Source organism: Thunnus maccoyii, chromosome 6 (genome assembly GCF_910596095.1).
Source record: "Thunnus maccoyii chromosome 6, fThuMac1.1, whole genome shotgun sequence".
NCBI classification, from domain to species: Eukaryota; Metazoa; Chordata; class Actinopteri; order Scombriformes; family Scombridae; genus Thunnus; species Thunnus maccoyii.
In genome coordinates this window covers 33,487,626-33,495,515 of record NC_056538.1, presented here as the reverse complement: position 1 = coordinate 33,495,515, position 7,890 = coordinate 33,487,626, and the positions used below count along the sequence as shown (strand labels likewise).

General features: G+C 38.8%; 1 long non-coding RNA gene across 1 annotated transcript; it reads right to left on the bottom strand.

Moving 5' to 3' along the window:
- Positions 1-5,586: 5,586 nt before the first annotated feature.
- LOC121898510 lies at positions 5,587-7,014 on the bottom strand. Its single transcript, XR_006096488.1, has 3 exons — positions 6,910-7,014; positions 6,551-6,648; positions 5,587-5,670 (listed from the first exon to the last, which is right to left on the bottom strand). It is a non-coding gene; the product is annotated as an uncharacterized LOC121898510 (long non-coding RNA).
- Positions 7,015-7,890: the final 876 nt, after the last annotated feature.

The following is a 7,890-nucleotide window of genomic DNA, read 5'->3' as shown; positions in this document are numbered from 1 at the left end:
AAACCAGCGTCAGGTGACTCCTGAATGTAGGTTTACCTGTAGCTAACGTTAATAATATCACTGTAACATATTATAAAAGTATTGCGTTACTGCCCGACGCTGCTTATTAACAACAACACTGTTTGTAAATAAATGTAAATATTCTGCAACTGCGAAACAAGTCAGTTTATTTCTTGTTTTCAGAGACAGAATTATTACAATCTTGTGTCACTGCGCAGGATTTGTGGGTAATGAAGTCTTTCAGATTTACAGTCACCTCTTGCTGCTTTATGGGGGCGCCAACGTGCAACTTCAACGTTCGTACATGTAGGAGAATCGATACTTTTAGATTGACTCACTAGTTTAAAAGTGTGACATCACTGTCCTCTCCTCGTCACAGCTCCTGGTCTCTTTGGTGTCATTTACCCACAATGCTCCTGTTCAGCAGCGTGTTTGGATGTGGGGCTGATGGGAGGATTCGGTGACATGTTGAACACTGCCCTGCCTCGTTTAGACGAACATCACTGCCCGGTCCAAACTTTAGTAATCTTCTTCTTGTCTTACTCAAACCCTTTATTCCTCTCAGACGTTACCGACCGAAATTTCCCAAAAAAATACCTTTTTTTTTTACACATTCCCCACTTCCTGTGTTTCATCAGACACATTTTATACTTCAAAATGGTAACAACCCTTCTGTCCTCCTCTACTAGTTCTATCACTGCCTTCATTTCTCTCAACAGGAGAAAATAATGTGTTAAAAACTGTTAATAGAGCTCATGTTGTGCAAGAGAAGCAGGGATGTATGGAGAGTCATTGGTGCCACAATTTTCACTTTTCAATCTCTGCAAGTTTTTCAAATCTCTGAAGGTTCCTCGATGCTGTTAGTTTTCACAGTGAATATCTCATAAGTCTGTAGTCTGAGCAAAAGCAGAACTTTTATTTCTGGAAATTCAGTGAAAACTCAACGTTTTATAAATGCAGCTATAATGTGATTTTAGCATTTTTGACACGTAAAAAGTGTGACAAAGTTTCTTTCAGTCTACAATTTTTTTTACATTTGAGAAAGTGATTTATATCATAAACTCTAACTGTGAAAGAACCAAAAAATCCTGCACACTGTCGATCACTTTTACTCACTTTATTGGCAACGTTTTGGTCCTCAGATCTTTGTCAAGTAAAACTTATGAATTTTATACATAAAAAACCCTTCAGTATATTCATGAATTTTACATGATGAAGGTCTGACACCAGAAATAACTTACAGTAGTAAAATAAATACATTACAAGTGTCCGAGTGTGCAGACTGTTTTGGTTTCCTCGCTGTATTTTTGACATTCTTATGAATGTTTCTGAGTTTTCAAACGATCTCACTCGTCGAACCTGTAAACCAATCAGAAGCAAAATTGTGTACAAATTAAAATAAAATATAAAATATATAGTAATTCGACATTATAGCTTTTTGGCAGGAACTCAGCTCAAGATTAAGATAATTTTGTCAAATGTTATTTCCGAGGTCAAGAATGAACTTTTCATTGCTGGATTCTCACCTTTCATTAGAGATAAAAACAGGTTTTAGTTGCTAATTAACGTCCAGATGTTTTAATGAGCAAAAATGAGCAGAAACTGCAGACAGATGATGAGTTTGGTGTTTTGACAGCAGAAGAGATTAAAATTAATGAAAAGAGGATTTTGGGGGGAAACTCGGTCACCTCCCGTCAGCCTCCGTCAGCTGACACAGGAAGCTTGTGGGGTTTTTTTTTGTTCGGTGACATCACACAGACGCAGAACGTAAAAAAATATTTGCATGTGAATAAAAAATAAAGATCATTATTTCTCCTGACAGCTGAATTATGATGCATGCTCTCTGCACATGCTGCCATTTAACGCTCAGTTAGAAGTGAGGAAATGACGAGGTGAAAGGGGGCGGGGTCATAGAGATTATTGGCTGACACGGCCCAGGTATTTCTAACACATTTTTTTTTTTAGATTTAATAGTTTTGGTTAAATGTGGACTGATGGATGGATGGACTGATGGAGGGAAATGAACAAACCAATCACAATCCACACCGTACTGCCTCGGAGAAAGTCTTCCAGTTGAGGTTTTGGGTCGTATCACGAGGATTGTAGAGACAGAACAGAAACACTGTTTTACTGTTTTCTTCTTCTGGTCCAAATGGACGTTGAATGTTTGTGACGAAGAGCGAATGCTCTTCTGTTTATGTTTCTGTTACCTTCAACACAACCAAAACACTCGACAGGAATGTTGTAACACGAGAGTCCTTTCTATCAGATCTACTTCTAGAGCTGTTTTTATCAGTATCTACAAATCACTGCAAAAACAGAAATGCTTCATATGTTGGAACTTGTTCTTCGGAAAGCTGTTAGTGCCAAAAAAATAAAAAATAAAGTCCCAGTTTTGGACTTTAAATCCTCAAATTCCTTCCCAGTGAATTTGTCTGTGATCATAAAGTAATTTGTGATTTATAAAAGAAAGTTGTCATCCTCTTATTGCAACTATTTCTCAGGCTCATGAAGTGAAACTGATAAATTAATAATGTTTAAGTTTCGGCATCCTGCGACTTTAACCATTTATTCACTTTTCTTTCTATTTTTTGTATTTCAATGCATCTTTTTTCTTTTGTTTTATCCCTGCAGCTATGTTTGAAAATAGATTTTTTTTGTGAATCCCTACAGACAGTAAGAATAAAATAAGCAATAAGTTCAGAAAAGGCAACAAAAATTAAATACAATAAAATGAAGAAACTCAACTGTAAACTGTGTTGAGTTTTAAACAATGAGCAGAATAATCAGATCAGAAAGCATGACTTTAATTGAACAATTTTATGAAATAAACTATTAAAACATGTGGGGTTAAAAATTTAAGCTTTGCAAAAAAAATTTATTTTGAAAATCAAATTTTAAAAATGAATCTCAGATGACTGTCAATCACAATGCGTGAAACAAACCCGCTAGCACACATTAATAAATAAAGCAATATTTACATGATGTGATCAATTTAAATCCTTTTTTGTCAAAAACATAAATATATATATTAGCAATATATGGGCTCAAATAGAAGATTTTGAACTTGTGAAAGGACAACCCAGTATCACGCCAAACCGTGTAAGGCTGCATTCACACCAAATCAGGCGGTGCGGCGTTCAGCAGCAGGGTCGAGCGGAGGTGTGCAGGGGTGGGGGGGTGTGGGCGTGTTTATTTGCGCTCTACAATGTAACCGCTGTGAAACAATCAGAAAATAACGTTTTATTGATCTGATTCACAGGCTTTCTCGCTACCAGCACTCCCTCTCTTCATTCACTCTCTAACTCGCTTGACTGGCTACAGTCCGGTGCAGCACCGCAGCGGCTAAAACAGCCGCAGCCAAGCCGCGCTACCCCCCATTCAAATGAATGGGACGACTGGCGTTTTTCGCCGCACCGCCTGATTTGGTGTGAATGCAGCTTAATGCAGCCGCCGATCCACCGTGTCAGTGTCACGTTTTCACTCGCCCAGGCCTGAAAATGCATTTATACGCAATGCCAACAACTCCATCTAGTGGCCGTAGTAATTATGACCCGGAGAAGTGACGCAGGTCAGATGACGTCAATATAAGGTGACAAATTTCCATCTTCAGAGGAGGCTGGTTGGATGGATGGATGACAAAAAGTGGACGTAGCTGCAGGAGACCGCTGTTCACTTTCCGTTTCCAACCGCGAGTTGGGACAGTTATTTAAAAACCATAACTGCGATTGTTGTGGAGGTTACTGTTGTCATGACGGCGAAGGTGGCATGTTTCAAGTAATCATTTTAATCCAAACTATGATCTTTCCCAAAACCTAACCAAGTGTTTTTTGTACCTAAACCGAACCAGACCTGAACCACGGCGTCGTCACATCATCAAACATCATTATTGTTTAACAGTGATGTCGTCCGGCTGATTAGAGGCACCAGATTAGAAAACGCTCCCAACGTACATGTGTGAACTTTTCAGGCCTAGTCGAGGTAAAACATGACACTGACACGGTGGGCCGTCGGGTGTATTACACACTTTGGCGTGACAACACACGCCACACATCCGGTGTTTTTATATGAGCCTCTGTAAATATGTAAAAGTATAGAAAAGATTTATTGTTGTAGGAAAAATTTGAGAATTCTTTCTGTACACAAAAGCACCTAATTTCTCTGTTTGTCTTTGTGAAACCTCACTCTTCATATATTTTGAGCACAAATGTTAAACATTCTCTTTTTTTTTATCGAGAACTACACATCTTTTCCACACAAACTTGTCATGCAGAGTTTTTCCAGAAGGTTGCAGTAACACCACTTCAAGCTTGAAATCTTATTGACTCTTATTTGACCCCGTAGAACATCACAATCCAGCTCACCTGAAGCTGCGTTCACATCCTGTAGGATAAAACATCCTGATTGGAAAGATTGAAAATATAAATTACAGCACAAACTAAAACTCCTGAATGTGTTTTTTTTTTTGTGTGTTACTTGTATTTACGGTAAATCCAGTGTCGCCTGAAGGCAGCATCAGTATATAAACTCAGAAGTAGAAAACGTAGAAAGGACACTCTCCAGTTAATGTCTGTGATTTTTAAAGGGAACAGCTGGTTGACTTAAAGGCGTCAAAAGGCTTCAAATATTTCTCACAAATCCTGATAAGTTTCTGTAAATACTCAATAACGTCCTGACAGTATTTCCAAATATTTTCCATTAGAATCATAAAAACTCGTGAGTCTCCTCTTGACGCCTTCGTGTTGACCAGCTGAACTCTTTATCGTAACTTTATCCAAAACCTAAGAGACTCGGCCTGTAGGGAGCGCTGTCGCTGTCGCATGAGGGAACGTCGCGGCACTGCCGACGTCCACCGGCGCAAAACGATGATGTCATAACCAAGCGACAGAAGCCCTCTGGCGGTTTGGTCGGCAGGAGGATGACGAACTGTCGCCATGTTGAAACGTCTTTGTCTTTGAAGCCTGAAATCTTTCTTTGTGTTTGCTGATGTTTGCACCTTTTTCTGAGACACCTTCATATAAACGCATCATATATTAGAAAAAAAAAAAATCATCGCAAATACGCAGCAGGATGAAAATGATTATTGAAAAATTAAAAAAAAGAACAATATAAAAGATTTTGTGTCTGTCGTGTTTGTTTTGATTCCTGCTTTTTTCTGCCTGGAAGGTTTTTTTATTTTTCTGTCAGAAACTTCACTGTTGAATCTTTAAAAAGCTGAGTGTTCAGACCAAATCACTAACGTAACTTTACTTACTTTGCAATTAAAAATTAATCAGCTGCGTTTGGCTGTGACATACAAGATTTTATTTCCTGGTTAAAAGCTTATTGAAAGACCAACAAAGCAGGAAACAGTCGTGATGTGATAAAGGCAGCTCAGTGTGCTTTAAACTATCCAGTCTGACGGCTTTCAGGTTGATTTTCCTACTTAAATCTCTCTAAATATAAATAGAAATATATATAATAAATAAAAAGACAATGAATAAAAACAAAACAAAGACTCTTATCTGGATTGTGTAACAATTTAACTCGTACCAGGAGCTAAATTTACCCACAATCTGACCCTTTTGAGTGACCCGTCAGCTCACCTGACATTGTTCAGCCGCCACAGGTGTTAAGGTTGTTGTCAGATGTTGGAGCTCCGGTTGAAAAAGTAAAATGTCTTTTTCAAAACTATCCAACACAAAAAAAAAGAAAGTTTGACAGTGAAAAACGTGCATTTAAAGGATGAGCAGACTGAGAAATGCGTGTTCATGACACCATTATGCTTGATCTGCAGTGAAACTGTCAGTAATGAAGAGTGAGAACATAAAACGCCACCAAACACGCCCCAAAAAACAGGAAGAAGACGTGAAGCAGCTGAAGTCGTGATGTCAAACCTCCAACAGAATAAATGTAATGAAGACTTAGAGCAGCGTCACTGGCGTCACACCTTTTCTCAAGTTTAAGGTCTCAGTTACACAACAAGGGAGTCACGTCTCCCCTTAATACAGAAACGCTGCTCATGTACAGAGTTCAGTGCAGTTTTTGTACATAAATCTCATCATGTAACGCAGCCTCACTGCACCTCTGATATGATGGAAGTTCTGTGACTTGTAATTGAGCGACTCTGCTCTAAAACCTTTCCTCTGACATCTGATTCACTCAACTGAGTCGCCTTCATTACTCATTACTGTGAGCTCACAGAAACTTAAAGATCCCCCTCCAGACATGTTTTAAAATATATAAAAAATACTGCTTATTATATGTTTTGTCCACAGAAAAACTTCAGTTAACAAGTTAAAATCCTGAAAGCATCATCTCCTGCTTCTCCGTCATGTAAATATCCAGAATCTATGAACGATAAGTTCCATACAGGACCACGATTGGCTCCAAACTAGCTGTGATGTCACAAATCCTGCAGGTACGTCCAGGTGTTAAACTGAGATTTGAGGTGAGTTCAGAGAAACTTTCAAAACGCACAAAGAATCTCATCCACTAAACCGCTACCGTAAAGACTACTAAAGCTGCTCCAGTTAAAATAGAAGCGCCCCGTCAGGTTTTAAATCATAACCTTCTGTCTCGGCTGTAGGTTCGGGTCCTTATGGGACAGCTTCTGGGTTCGGACCCGGACCGCCGTCCGCCAGTTAGTGACCTCTGATGTAGGAGAACCTACGGTGGCGGCAAAAAAACGTGAAAACAATGTGTAGCATACCCCACCGAAATATGGTCTGACACTTGAACTGATGATTTTAGGTTTAATGACAATCCCAAAACCAATGTCACAAAACAATATATTAGCCACCTTACCATAGCTTAACATTAGCTCGCATTAAGCTAAAGCTAACTCAGTTAGTTAAACAAACAGTAATAAAACGTTACGTAAACTACTTTAAGAACTAACCACGCATTAATATTACACCAAATACTAACCTTGTGCCTCATCGGGGGGGTTCTAAAACATTGCATTTTTCCCTCTTAGTTCTTTCATCTTACTGTTTATCTTCACTGTTGCGTACAGCAGGAACTGGGTGAGTACCAGAATGCTGCCTTCAAAATAAAAGCCCTTCTCATCAAAACAGGAAATAAGGCACTATAAACCTGAAACAGGTAAAATATGTAATGAAAGCGACAAAGTGATGTTCAACAGGGCTATCTTTTCTTTACAGCTAAAACATAAATTGGGTTATTTACACAATGAAAGGCCCTCTCTAGAGCCAGTGTTAGCCTTGTCCACTCTGGGCTACTGTAGAAACATGGCGGTGCAATATGGCGGACTCTGTAGATATAATCATCATTCTAGAGTAACGAAAACACAACGATTCTTATTTTCAGGTCATTATACACTAATTAAAACACACTTATGAATATTATACTATAGTTTGTTTCGCTAGACGTCACTGAATTCTACACACTGCACCTTTAAAGATGCATTCACTCACCCCTCTAGAAGTGGGAATTATGAGTGACTTTGCTGATTTTTAATTGTTACATCCAGTTAAGTAAGTCAAGATGTTTAAAGGCTCAGATTATGAGGCTGAATCACTGTCTTTAGTTCTTTAGTGCATTTTTTTACTCGCCACACTGACAAAGGCGAGAAAACGTTTGGTGGATGAAGCAGAGAGCCGGACTGGAGAAGAGTTGTGTTGATGTGTTTTCATGTTGGTGGAGTTGCACTACAGGTCACCCCGTCTTCACTTCCCTGTGTGCAACAACAAAGCAGAGAAGAATGAAAGTTGTTGTCCTCTATTTTTAGTTTACTGTCAGTATGAATTTCAGATGTGAACTTTAAAAATACCCTCTACTACTCAGGCCCGCATACGTATGAAACACTGATATGTTAAATATTTTAGACGATGCTCATCATGATCTCGTGTTAAACTCACTGACAGAGGAAGTTAAGAGTTTGTGGTC